General features: G+C 35.5%; 1 pseudogene; it reads left to right on the forward strand.

Annotated features, from left to right (window-relative positions):
* Nucleotides 1-4,280: 4,280 nt before the first annotated feature.
* On the forward strand, nt 4,281-14,864 carry LOC127163816 (scavenger receptor cysteine-rich type 1 protein M130-like; annotated as a pseudogene).
* The last annotated feature ends 310 nt before the right edge of the window (nt 14,865-15,174 follow it).

Consider the following 15,174-nt stretch of genomic DNA (forward strand, 5'->3'; position numbering starts at 1 on the left):
TCTAATTTCAATGTGTGCACAAAAAGCAACGTTCAGTTTTATTTAGTGAAATACTATGTTTTGTTATTCTCAAATTGTCTTTTGCTATGTCTGTCTTTCTTAATTATATATTATAATATATAAACCCAGTTCTTCTCAATCTAAGGCCGTTGTATGTGCTTGTCATCAGCAGTTAGTTATCACTGTTTGTATCTCTTCTCTGCAGGTGTCAGACTTTGATGCTGAATGTACACTAAAGTGTTTCCCACAATCACTGTCATGACAGCTGGGTGACTTTGTCAGCATTTTGACTTTTGCAGCTTTCCACTGTAAAGTGTCTCTGTGAGGTGGAGGAGGAGTCCTGTTCATCAGTACTGATGGTCTTTTGACATCCATAAAGAACACTGAAAATTCTTCTGTCTGAAGAGAAATTTGTCACTGAAGCTGTTTATGGTGATTTTGTCTGTTAACTCTTGAAAGTTCACCCTGAGTGAGACGAGAAGTTTTATTCTTCAAAATCACTGAGAAAGTTAATAAGTTTTAAAGCACAGGAAGAGAAAGATGATGATCTGTCTAACAATCCTCTTAACAAACAGTTGTCACTGCTGTTACCACCAGGTAGGTAGTGCTTGTTAAAGGAGTTTCTTGAAATATTTAGTTAAGTGTTTGGTATTTTGTGCTCTTTAAAACTGCTCTTAGTGCCACTGCATTATACTGATTCAGCAGAACAGAGGTTGATGAGGACAGTCCTTGTGCTGGCAGAGTGGAGTTCTTCCAGAGACTGTCATATTGTGATTCTTATTCAGTGTGTGATCAGTCATGTGTTGTGAACTGACAGCAGGTTTGTCTGTCATTTCAAGGAGCAGGACCAATCTGGAAGAGGAGAATTGTAATGGATGACAACTGAGGACTTTACTTTAAAAGGCTGGGGAGAAAATTCAGCACAGACACAGTTTCTCTTCACTCAGATGGGGTAAATGTTTTGGTGATTTGAACAGAAAATGTTAATAACAAAATACATGTTAATATTTATTGTCTTAATGTTATTCCCAGACTTTTATTTCTTTATTTATTCACAATCACTTCACTCAAAGGGGTAAAGAAGTGTTGAACTATGGTTAGTGTAGAAAATCCATGATTAATTTGTGGTTTCCATGGTTTAACTACAAAAACCATGGTTAATTTTTGAAACAGTGTGACCTTGCATATCATTAGAAATAATATAGTGTTATATGTTCCAGAGGTTTGTGATCCTAAACATAATTCTATTGTTCTGCTTTCCAAAAACAGGAAGTGTCTTTTCTGAAGAACAGCACTCTGGGTATGAAGATGCTGATGAGTTTCTTTCAGGTTAGAGGAATAAAATGTAATAATGCAACATACAGAAATGTGAAATTATTTGAAAACAGTCACTTAGCCAGTTAACATTGTTATATGTTCAATATAAAAAAATACAATTGAGAACATAATATAGTCCATATTTAATTTTAAATAAAATAAGAAAAGAATAATCAACATAGAGTAATACATACGTTGCCTTGCCCTAAAAATGTTCATTAATATTAACAATTAATGATAATATTTCCAAGAGTTTTCTGACATTTTAACAGATAACAAATATTGCATGTATCTTCTTTAGAAACATTTTAATAAACAACAACTGACTAGATTAGAAGTGAAAAGGGGAGATGATCACAATTACATTTTAAAGCATCCATGTAAAAAACAACCTGGACAGAGATGAGAGGATTTGGGGACAAAAACAAGAGATTCTTGTTGCATTCCAATAAATGATTCATACTGTAAATGAAATCAGGAGATCAGATCACAAATGCACAGTATATGTTTTTTCCCTCCTATGTAGTTACAGCAGAATGTAAAGGAAAAATTAAAATAATGAGGAAAAGACAACAGCAGACTGAAAAAAACTCTCGTCATTGTTTTTCTTGTTATAACATGTCACATTAAAATAACGTGTTACGTTATTCTCCAGACATCTGAAAACTGAATGTGAAATAAAACTTAGAACCAGTCAAACTGACGGATAAGGATTGTTTTTAGTACAACTTTTTTCATTTGAAATGATCAGTTTCAGGCTTTTAGTATAGAATGTCCCCAAACCGGAAGTTCTTCCCATAATTTAAAATGGAAAAAGGTGGATAATTATCTTAGTTTAGCCGTGAAAGAGAATGGAGCACAATCTTTATTATTATTTTTAATGTTCATTTTTATTTACATTTCCCCCAGATGGAGTCACACCTTACTGTAATGATGTCACCACAGGTCCAACAGGTCAGTGAATTTGTAACTTGATCACAGGATTTCACTTAGTTAATTATCCTACTTAGCCTGTGAACAGTAAAATTTGTTTTGTGAACAATTTGTTTTTTTTTTTGTTGTTGTTTTCTGTTTTTGCATTTAACTCATTTAGAAGAGCAACAAATCACAGCAGAGAATTATGATGATATAATCACTGTTGGACTGATACATCATACTAGAGGTTTATTTCTTTAATTTTTATTATTTAAACATGCATGTATATTAAATATGTATGTGTATTTTATTTATATTATAATTTGTGTGTCATATATTTGATTATATTATTCTAAATTGTGTCATTTAATTGCCACAATTTATTTATTTATTTATTTGCAGGTGATATATCAGAAAGCTATCCAATGCTCCAATAATAAAGCAGGTGTGAGTTTAATATTGTACTTTTTGCCTAGTACAGGGTTTTCTTTTATTACGGTTTATTATAGTGTTAAATAATTTATATTAATTATTATATTGTAACTTGTAATATATATTAGTGTATTTTAAAGTGCCGTGTAAGATTGTGTTTCGTGTAATTAATGACTAACACTTTTATATTAGAGGAAGGTCTGGAGGAGTATGATGATGTGATGAATGTAGATGTGTGAGATCTGTCACACTGTAGGTTAATTTTTATAACACCAATGCAAACATTTGCTCTTGTTTTCTAACAGCAGACTATGATTATTTGAGGGAGGAGCCAGGAAAACAGGGAAATTTAAGTCTAATGACCACAACATCATATTACAGCTTTTAGTGGCTCTTCATTTAAAGTGTTCTTGGTTACATCTAAAGCAGACTATGATTATTTTTGAGACATACATCAAAACAAAAATAGAACAAATTTATAAAACAGACAGGATGTTTAAAATGTGACCACACCTTAGACATTTATGTGATCATTTTAAAAAACTCTGTCATTTCACTGTATAGGTCAAAATCTTACAGAACAAAATGACCAACAAGTTTTTTTGTGTTTTTTTTTTCTTTTGCTTTATGAAAACAGTTATATTCTTTTGAAAGAAAATATTATTGTATGGTGTATTATAAATGTATGTATCTTATGAGTGTATTTAGCAAAATAAATAAATGGTCTCTTTTGTGATATTTAGAGTTTTTTCAAATATTTACATTTTTATTTAAACAACAATAATGAATAACAAGAAGTTCGTTTTTTTCCTTTCTTACAACTGCAGTGTGGAACATTTGCCTCTCTATCGCCATCTCTGTTTGAAACATAAACTTGCAAGTTACAAGAGCATATAATACATGATCTGGGAAAAACATGGTTGTGTTTAATAAGACATTTACAGTATATAAAAAAAATGGATCTACATACACAAACAGAGAGAAGCAAAATGAAAAAAATAATTAAATAAACATAAAGCATTTTTTTTATGTCCTAAAAATTTTAAGTCTTACAGATGAAATTAGAGATTAAAATTTAAAAAATAAAAATAAAACATGTAAAACACAAAGAGAACTTAGACTATTTTTTTGGAAATAAAAGCTGAAATTTTGATCTCTTGTCTCATATTCATCTTTTGATGTCAAACCCAAATATTTTCAGTCTACAGCAAAAATGAATTGAAATAAATTGGCCTTACTGTTCCAACATTCTTTGGAATTAGTCTTTTGTTTTAAATTTGTTTCCTATTTAATTATTTTGAATTGATGTCTGTGTTTTCTATTAAAGAATTAAAATTAGACTATGTGCATGGTTTTTTGCTTCTTATTTCAACATAAAGCAAATGTTCAGTAGCCTATAAGTTTGTTAAATAATGTGTTTTGTTTTTCACAAATTGTCTTTTGCTGTCTCTCTTTCTTAGCATGATAAACATCCAGTGCTCCTCAGTCTAGGGTTGTTAGTGTCTGTCATTAGCAGTTAGTTATCACTGATTGTATCTCTTTTCTGCAGGTGTCAGACTTTGATGCTGAATGTACACTAAAGTGTTTCCCACAACCACTCTCATGACAGCTGGGTGACTTTGTCAGCATTTTGACTTTTGCAACTTTCCTCTCTGAAGTGTCTCTGTGAGGTGGAGGAGGATTCCTGTTCATCAGTACTGATGTTCTCTGAGAAGTTTTGAGAAGTTTGAGAGCAGAGGGAGAGAAAGATGAATAACTGTCTAACAATCCTCTTAATATCCACAGTTGTCACACTCACCACTGCAGGTAGGTGAATCTATCTATCTATCTAATCTATTAAATCTATCTATCTATTCTTTAAAATTAGCTTTACTAGGTTTAGTTTGTATTTACTTGAAAAAGATTGGAAAAATAAATTACCTATGAATGTTTATGCAAAAGACTCTGTTGTGTACAGGCAATGTGAGGTTGGTTGGTGGTAACGGTCCCTGTGCTGGTAGAGTGGAGGTTCTTCACAGAGGTCAGTGGGGAACAGTGTGTGATGATTACTGGGATATGACTGATGCTGGAGTGGTGTGTAGAGAGCTCAAATGTGGTAGAGCATTACGTGCAGTTAGTCTTGCTCACTTTGGACAAGGATCAGGACCAATATGGATGGATGAAGTGAACTGTGATGGATCAGAGAAAACTCTGAAGGACTGTACTTCAAAAGGCTGGGGTAAAAATAACTGTAATCATGGTGAAGATGCTGGAGTTTTCTGCCTAGGTAAGTCTGTCCAATCTACCTAAATGTTTTGATAGAGAAAACAGTTTTGAACATAACTGATGTCCTTTTCTTAATAACAAAACAGTTATGTTGATGTTTATTTACATAATGAAAACATGCAGGTCGCCTCCCCAGACTTGTTAATGGATCTCATCTTTGTGCTGGGAGATTAGAGATACTTCAAGTAAAGACTTGGATGTCAGTGTGTGATGCTGCCTTTGACCAGCAGGATGCAGAGGTTGTGTGTAGAGAGCTGGACTGTGGGGCTCCTGTACAGGTGCTGGGAGCAGATGCTTTTGGCAAAGGAGACACTCAGATGTGGAAACAAGAGATTCAGTGCAGAGGAAATGAGTCTCACTTTGTGTTTTGTTCTACATCCAAGTCTAACCATAAACACTGTTCCAATAGAAGTGCTGTAGGAGTAATATGCTCTGGTTGAGTAATATTTGACCTCTCTTTGGATAGTATAGTAATATATACATATAAAACATATTAAAAAAATCCATTTATGTTTTGTTTTTGTTTCAATAACATTTGCTCAGGTTACACTGATCTCAGGCTGGTAAATGGTTCAGACTCTTGTTCTGGAAGAGTGGAGCTTCAGTTCTTGGTGAATGGGGCACAGTGTGTGATGCATGCTGGGATATGAAAGATACCAGTGTCCTCTGTAGACAGCTGAATTGTGGGATTGCTGTGTCTGTTGTGGGATCAGACTGGTTTGGAGAGGGAAGTGGTGAAATCTGGGCTGATGTGTTTGATTGTGACGGGAATGAAACAAAACTCTCAGAATGTTCCATCTCTTCATGGAGTCGAGCTGAATGTTCTCATAGACGAGATGTTGGAGTCATCTGCTCTAGTGAGTTTTAAAAAAAAAAAAAATACATAAATTACCTTGCAATATCTTAATAAAATGCCACATCTTCTCCTCAGATTCCTCTCTGGCTCTTCATGATGGTCTGGTGCGGTTGTCTGGAGAGAGACAGTGTGAGGGGGAGGTGGAAGTTTTCATCCATCAGGTCTGGAGGAGAGTTCTGCTGGACTCCTGGAGTCTCACTGAATCCTCTGTGGTCTGCAGACAGCTGGGCTGTGGCTCTGTGCTGAACTTCTACGGCTCCTCTTCATCCAGTCCTGAACACAGTCATGAGTGTGTGACGGGCTTCCAGTGCTCTGGGAGTGAAGCTCATCTGGGGAACTGCAGCTCTCCACAAACTCTCAACTGCAGCTCCACACAACAGCTGTCAATCACCTGCCTTGGTGAGAACAACAACATCTGGGCAGATTCTTCAGTTGTTACTGATCAATAATGTGTTTTTCTTTCTCTGAATATCAGGTCGTGGGTCCATCAGGCTGGTGGGTTCTGGGGGAGACTGTGCAGGGAGGCTGGAGGTTTTTCACAGTGGCTCATGGGGGACAGTGTGTGATGACTCCTGGGATATTAAAGATGCCCATGTGGTGTGCAGACAGCTGCAGTGTGGAGTGGCCCTCAGTAACCAGCAGGTACCAGCCTGGTTTGGTCCTGGTTCTGGACCCATATGGCTGGATGAGGTGGAGTGTGAGGGGAATGAGACGTCCCTGTGGAGCTGCTCTTCTCCAGGCTGGGGAAAACATGACTGTCAACACAAGGAGGATGTAGGAGTCGTGTGCTCAGGTAAAATCTCACAAAGTTTAGTAACTATTGCAAATAATTACCCAGCAGCTTCTGCTTTCAATATCCCAAAGGAAAATAATATTAATCTTGTAGGATTTAGAATTAAATAATTGAAGAATTTTATAAAATAAAAAATAAGCGAATTGAATGCAATATCTTTTTATTTAGAGTTTAAAGAGATCAGGTTAACTGAGGGCTGTGAAGGGAATGTGGAGGTTTTCTACAATGGATCCTGGGGAAATGTGTGTTACAACCAGATGGACAGAGACACAATGAGTCTGATCTGTCAAGAGCTGAACTGTGAAAGATCTGGCAGTGAACCAAGATATTCAGTGGGACTGAGATCTGCTCCTAACTGGTTAGATCATCTTAAATGTCGGAAACATGACAAAACATTGTGGCAGTGTCCATCTTTACCCTGGGGCCAGAACAACTGTTATGGTAATGAGGTGGCCAGTATCACTTGCTTTGGTAAGAATTAATTTAATAATGAATTTTCTTTTTTTAGTAAACCAAAATCATAAATACATTAATGTTTGTTGTTTAGTTTTCATAAAAGTTTACTTTCCATCAAAATTGGAGGTTTGTTGAGTTTCACATGTTGTAATCTCAGAGAAAGAAAGTCCTGAGTCTCCACAGAATTATTTTACATGTTCAGCATCTCCTCACCAGAGACAGTGTTCAAGTGAGTATGTTATGTTTAATGAGAGCAATAATAAATTAATGGCTAATAGCTTTTTCAGCATATAGTTGTGAATTTTCTAGCTGTTAAGTATGCTGTGTATATTTCAGAGCATCTTCCTCTCAGACTGAGTGGAGGGGAGGGCCGGTGCTCTGGGAGGCTGGAGGTGTATCATAACGCTGTGTGGGGCTCAGTCTGTGATGATCAGTGGGACATCAGTGATGCTCAGGTGGTCTGCAGGCAGCTGGGTTGTGGAGCAGCACTGAGGGCTGATGGGAATTCAGTCTTTGGTGCTGGTGAAGGTGTTGTGTGGCTGAACAGAGTCGAGTGCAGAGGGAATGAGATTCACCTGTGGGACTGTCCTCTCTCCCTGAAAAACCACACTGACTGCTCCCACAAAGAGCATGCTGGACTCACCTGTGCAGGTCACAGCAAACACTGAGGAATAATATTCATTTTTAGATAATTTTATGTGTTTAAGACAAACATGATTTTAAATGTGATTTTGTCTGTTTTGACAGATTTGTCAGTGTCCACTACTCCTGCCACAACAACATCAGCTTCTCCTCCAGTGCTCTCAACATCAGTCGCTCCTCCACAAACATCTCCAGTGCTTGTGATTGTACTGGTAGTTGTGCTCTTACTGCTCTTAGTGCCACTGCTTATACTGATTCAGCAGAACAGAGTGATGAGGAGAGGTAGGAGAGAACCAGAGACTGTCGTAGAGGCCATTTATGAGGAGATGGACCACAGATACAGTCACTACACTCAGATGGGTGAGGCTGCTAAAAATGATCACCTTTATTATTAATATGAAAACATTTTGTACTGTAGCTGTGAATAGTCAAACATGTCTAATGATTCTATGTGTCTTTTTTGACAGTTAAAGTTAAAGATATGTTAATCCTTTAAGGCTTCCTGCTTTTAACCACAGAATTCAGCAGTGAAAACCACATTGCTGTGTCTGTGTAAAAACTTGTGTTTGTGCAAGCTGCAGTCAGTGAGAGCGCACACAGGTGTTAATCTGAGGGGGAGGCTTGAAAAGGTGTATATATCTAAGTCAACATTTCTGAACACTCTTATTAAAAGAAAACTTCACTCAAAAATTAAAATACTCATTGTCAGGCTATCCAAGATGTAGATGAGTTAATTTCTTCATTGGAACAGATTTGAAGAAATTTACAGTAGCATTACTAGCTCACCAATGGATCCTTTGTGGTGAATGGGTCCATATATTGTTGCCCTCTCAAATCAAAATCCACCACTATAGTTGTTTAGAACTGTTTTAAAGTAAGTTTTTTAGAGTGTATGATTTATTTATTTATTTATTTTTTTCATTTATACAGACAAAATAAACCAAGATGCTCCAGAAGAATATGTCAGCACTCGCAGACTGAATTGTGAGAATTTTCCATACTAAAATTATAATTTCAAAAATTAATATGAAGTATTGATGTCTGTATTTTGTCACAGATTACACGAATGAGCCCTGTGATGATGCCACAACCATGAGAGAAGGTGATTTTCTTACAGTCTAGTTTTTTTAATGTGTGTTTTGGCATGACACATATTTGCATAATATGCATCTGCTGTACGTCTTTAGAAGAAACACTGAGGAATTATGGTGATGCTATCGCTTGTGAACAAATGGTTGGAGCTGTAAGCGGTGAGTCTGAGGGTGTTTCAATCCAACAAATGTGACCCTGAACCACAAAACCAGTCGTAAGTAGCACATGTATATTTGCCAAAAAATCATTAAAAAAAGATCAATTGTAAATTTCCCTACTTTAAATATATCTAAACTTTTTGCAATAAATCATTAACAATAGTTGTATTGTTTCATTAAGATTTTTTTGTTTTTACTTTAAATATATCTAAACTTTTTGTACAACTTTAAAGGCGTTTTTCTCCTTCATTACATTTACAGAATTAATGCAGAGATTTAATCTAGGAAAAGAACACTATTATTACTATCTACAAATTAAAAATTCTATTAAAACCACAACAGGAATCAATGATATAGCACAACCTCCTCCAATTTTAAAACGTATTAGCACAATCAGTAACTCTGCAAAGCCGCTTTCGAAATTATATGCTTTAATATCATCTATAGACACAAACACTGCTGCACCAGTAAAACAATGGGCAAAAAGACCTTAATATCAGTACAGATAAAGAATTTTGGGAAACAGTTTTCGGAAATATTTTTATCTTTAGCACAAATACAAATATCCAATTAATTCAGTATAAAGTTGTACATAGAACACACATTACGCAACACAAGATGTTTAAAATGGGCCTAGAAAATTCTGACAGATGCACCAACTGCAGTTTAAATACACAAGACACCTATCTTCATGCAGTTTAAACTATTATCCCAATGCTCCCAGTACTATGTCTTATCGGTGACACATCTCAAATTAACCCAGCTTTTAAACACCCAGTTCCTTTACTCATGTCTCTAGCTATTTTAGTGAAAAATAATAATTTAATTATTGAAAAATAAATTACAAACAGCAGTTGTGAGTAATTATCAAAAAATTTGTTGGGAACTTTATATCATTCAAGAGGGAGTTACAACAAAAACACAAAACCACATGCTCAGATTTGATACAACTTCATTGTTTGTTTTAGAATTAAATATTTTTAAAAACAGAAGCCCTGTTTGGTTTAAATATCAAGATTTATAATTGATGCCTCAAACTGTTTTTATGATGTCCATGTTTTCAAACAAAGAGTTAAATTTAGACTATGCTGTATGATTTTTTTTTTTTTTTTTGTCTAATTTCAATGTGTGCACAAAAGCAATGTTCAGTTTTTTTAGTGCTGTTAAGTGATTTAATTGTATGCTGTGTATATTTTCTTAGCGTCTTCCTATTATACTGAGTATAAACGGCCAGTTCTTCTCAGGCTAAGAGCCGTATCATGTGCTTGTCATGAGCAGTCTGTTATCACTGTTTGTATCAGTGATGCTGCAGGTGGTGTCAGACTTTGATGCTGAATGTACACTAAAGGCTTTCCCACAATCTTTGGTCATGACAGCTGGGTGGCTGAACAGCATTTTGACTTTTGCAGCTTCACCACTGTAAACTGTCCTCTCTGTGAGAAAAACCACACTGACTCCTGTTCAATCAGCACTGCTGGACTCTTTGTGCAGGTCATAATAAACACTGAAAATTCTTCTTTTTAGAAGAGAAATTTGTTTAAGACAAACATGATTTTAAATGTGATTTTGTCTGTTTTGACAAATTCTCCTCCAGTGCTCTCAACATCAGTCTCTCCTCCACAAACACCTCCAGTGCTTGTGATTGTACTGGTAGTTGTGCTCTTACTGCTCTTAGTGCCACTGCTTATACTGATTCAGCAGAACAGAGTGATGAGGAGATGTAGGAGAGATCCAGAGACCGCCATAGAGGCCATTTATGAGGAGATGGACCACAGATACAGTCACTACACTCAGATGGGTGAGGCTGCTAAAAATGATCACCTTTATTATTAATATGAAAACATTTTGTACTGTAGCTGTGAATAGTCAAACATGTCTAATGATTCTATGTGTCTTTTTTGACAGTTAGAGTTAAAGATATGTTAATCATTTAAGGCTTCCTGCTTTTAACCACAGAATTCAGCAGTGAAAACCACATTGCTGTGTCTGTGTAAAAACTTGTGTTTGTGCAAGCTGCAGTCAGTGAGAGCGCACACAGGTGTTAATCTGAAGGGGAAGGCTTGAAAAGGTGTATATATCTAAGTCAGCATTTCTGAACACTCTTATTAAAAGAAAACTTCACACAAAAATTAAAATACTCATTCTCAGGCTATCCAAGATGTAGATGAGTTCATTTCTTCACTGGAACAGATTTGAAGAAATTTACAGTAGCATTACTAGCTCACCAATGGATCCTTTGTGGTGAATGGGTCCATATATTGTTGCCCTCTCAAATCAAAATCCACCACTATAGTTGTTTAGAACTGTTTTAATGTACGTTTTTTTAGAGTGTATGATTTATTGTTTTGTTTTGTTTTTTCATTTATACAGGCAAAATAAAACAAGATGCTCCAGAAGAATATGTCAGCACTCGCAGACTGAATTGTGAGAATTTTCCATACTAAAATTATCATTTCAAAAATTAATATGAAGTATTGATGTCTGTATTTTGTCACAGATTACACGAATGAGCCCTATGATGATGCCACAACCATGAGAGAAGGTGATTTTTTTACAGTCTAGTTTGTTTAATGTGTGTTTTGGCATGACACATATTTGCATAATATGCATCTGCTGTACGTCTTTAGAAGAAGCACTGAAGAATTATGGTGATGCTATCGCTTGTGAACAAATGGTTGGAGCTGTAAGCGGTGAGTCTGAGGGTGTTTCAATACAACAAATGTGACCCTGAACCACAAAACCAGTCGTAAGTAGCACGTGCATTTGAAGCAATAGCCAACAATAGTTGTATGGGTCAAAAGTATCGCTTTTTTTTGCCAAAAAAATCATTAGGATATTATGTAAAGATCATTGTTTCATTAAGATATTTTGTAAATTTCCTACTTTAAATATATCTAAACTTTTTGTACAACTTTAAAGGCGTTTTTCTCCTTCATTACATTTACAGAATTAATGCAGAGATTTAATCTAGGAAAAGAACACTATTATTACTATCTACAAATTAAAAATTCTATTAAAACCACAACAGGAATCAATGATATAGCACAACCTCCTCCAATTTTAAAACGTATTAGCACAATCAGTAACTCTGCAAAGCCGCTTTCGAAATTATATGCTTTAATATCATCTATAGACACAAACACTGCTGCACCAGTAAAACAATGGGAAAAAGACCTTAATATCAGTACAGATAAAGAATTTTGGGAAACAGTTTGCGGAAATATTTTTATCTTTAGCACAAATACAAATATCCAATTAATTCAGTATAAAGTTGTACATAGAACACACATTACGCAACACAAGATGTTTAAAATGGGCCTAGAAAATTCTGACAGATGCACCAACTGCAGTTTAAATACACAAGACACCTATCTTCATGCAGTTTGGTTATGCCCACCAGTTAATCAATTCTGGACAGATGTCACAAATAAATTAACAGAAATCTTCAAAACTATTATCCCAATGCTCCCAGTACTATGTCTTATCGGTGACACATCTCAAATTAACCCAGCTTTTAAACACCCAGTTCCTTTACTCATGTCTCTAGCTATCGCCAAGAAAACTATATTACTTAACTGGAAAAATAAATGCCAAATTTCAGTTACACAATGGATACATTTGTTAAGGGAACATATCATTCAAGAACAACATACAACAAAAACACAAAACCAGCTACTCAGATTTAATACAACTTTCAGCCCTCTGTTTTCACCATTAAATATTGAATAAAACTAGCTGATGAGCTGATGCCCCAATTAAGCCTCAAGATTTATAATTGATGCCTCAAACTAATTTTATGATATACAAATACAAACAATGATATTATATTTATATGATAGCTGTATGATAACTGACTTTGATGAAAATGAAATTTGTTTGTTTTTGATATTTTTAAATCCGGCATATTACTACTAATATTAATACTACTTCTGTTGTTACTATTATTATTGCTATTATTATTATTATTATTATTATTATTATTATTATAGTCAACAGGGTTGGAGGCAGTGGTTGTATATGTGTTATGTATTAATTTAGATAGCACATAAGCTTTCAGGGTGTTGCAGCTGCTTTGTCCCTGTCGGTGGGTCTGACGGGCACATCTGGGCGGTACGGGCTCTATCGGTATCTTGGTTAAGGTAACCTGACCCCTCCATTTGCTGCTCCTGCCAGCATTGCCCCATCTTACTGAGTTTGACGAAATCAAAATTGAAACTATGCTGGATGTGGTGTCTTTGGTTGGGGAGCTGACTGATGAACACCAGGACTACGGCCAGTTTGCAACATAAAAAGGGTTCAGTGGATAAAAACAGTACTAATAATGAGCGGTCACCCATCAGATCACGCACAGACTGGGGGAGCCTGTTCTGGAGGTGCATGGTGTGGTGGACCATTATATAAAATGGCATTCACTGGCATAGGAGTGGGGTCTAGTCACTGGCAGGGTGAGATACAAGGTGGAGGGACAGGATGGAGTGGGGACATTGTTGGGGTCTGTGCCGATGGGTGTGTCGGATGTGCTCGCTGGCGGGGATGGGGAGGCTGCTGGACCTTAGGGGATGGGAGACATCATTTGCAATAATTAGCAATAACTCTACCAATTAGTCTATTTTATACTAGTGTGCTATTACTATTACAATCATCGATGCTCCCACTGCTTCCACCTCTGTGTCCATTACTGGTTTCATTATATTATTATATTTCTACTAGGGCTCCTCTTAATTATCTGCTCAGTCACGTAAAAAGTAGGATATCATCTGTCATTGATGTTACTGCATCCCGGATCTGTGTCATTATACTGAGGTTAACATCTACTGCTCCGATTGCTGTTTAACATTGTATTATAATATTACTACTATTGTATTTTGAATTGCTTCCCGTTCAATATTTAGTACAGTTATGTCTATAGTTAAATCTTTTTACTAAACACAGAAATCGAATGATTTGACTTATTTCTGTACCCATGTAAACTACCACATCCATACATTTACAGCTTGTTTTTTTTGTCTTTTCCTCATCTTTGTTCCCATCTTCTTGTAATTTTCTTTTTTGCTTTGTTTTGCCTTGTTTTATTTAGTTTTCTCCCCCTCTGTGTCTCATTTGCGTATATATGTGTATATATCTGTGACTGGTCTCAGTCTGTGTCATCATGTTGCTGTCTATCTATGTTTTATTGTGCTTAATAAAAAAAAAAAAGGCGTTTTTCTCAATATTTTGTTGTTTTTGCACCCTCAGGTTCCAGATTTTCAAATAGTAGTATCTCGACCAAATATTGTCCTATCCTAACAAACCATACATCAGTTGAAAGCTTATTAATCTTAGTTTCAAAATATTTACCCTCATGACTAGTTTTGTGGTTCAGGGTCACATATTTTATGTTCAATCTAAAACAAATCATTTCTTTACCGTCTTACATGTCAGCTAAAGTAGTCATCAGCTGGTGCATGTCTAGACTATATTCTCATGATACTGCAAAATTTACAGATTAATTTTCTTTCCTTTTTTGCAACAACAGAGTATGAAGAAGAGGAACCATCCGAAGATGAAGTGTGTCTGTGAACTGTGTACAATTACTGCTTCTGCTGTTTCTTCTTATAATTGTTGTTGTTAGTATTTGGTAGCTGATGCTTTTTAATATCAGGTAATCAACAAAATCGACGTTTTGTATTAATCTGCTTAAAAATTATACATATTTCTTATCCATTTTCATACAGCCAGTAGTAGAAGACATACAGACAGAAATGTAAAGCTGCCTCATTGTTTTATTGTCTTATTCTCATTTCTTCATAGTGCTTGTTCTGATTTCACGTCTAAATGAAGAAAGTTCATTGCATATTACTTAAGATGCTGAATGGTAGCGGTCGCTGTCCGTGGTGCTGGTATAAAAAATGTTTAGCTTGATGTAATAGTATAAGTGTACACGTCACATAAAATACATTCAAGCTAATTGCCATCATTAACGTGGTTTATTTATTTAATCGCAATATTTGGTTGTGCATAGTCCCACGAATTAAACTATTTATATCAATAAATAAAAATTAATTCCTCTCTCTGACCTTGTTATGTCATTTGTACAGTACAATAGGCTACAGTCACCCGCACCGATTTATGTTGTCAAAAATTGCTCTTTTCTGCCATCTTCTGGACATAAAACGACAGTGATTATTGTCAAACAGCGTATCGTTCCTTCAATTTTATTTTTAAATGATAATTGTTTAAAACATGTTTTGTGTGTCTGTCATCCTTTT

The sequence above is a fragment of the Labeo rohita genome, chromosome 4, assembly GCF_022985175.1.
Source record: "Labeo rohita strain BAU-BD-2019 chromosome 4, IGBB_LRoh.1.0, whole genome shotgun sequence".
Classification (NCBI taxonomy): Eukaryota; Metazoa; Chordata; class Actinopteri; order Cypriniformes; family Cyprinidae; genus Labeo; species Labeo rohita.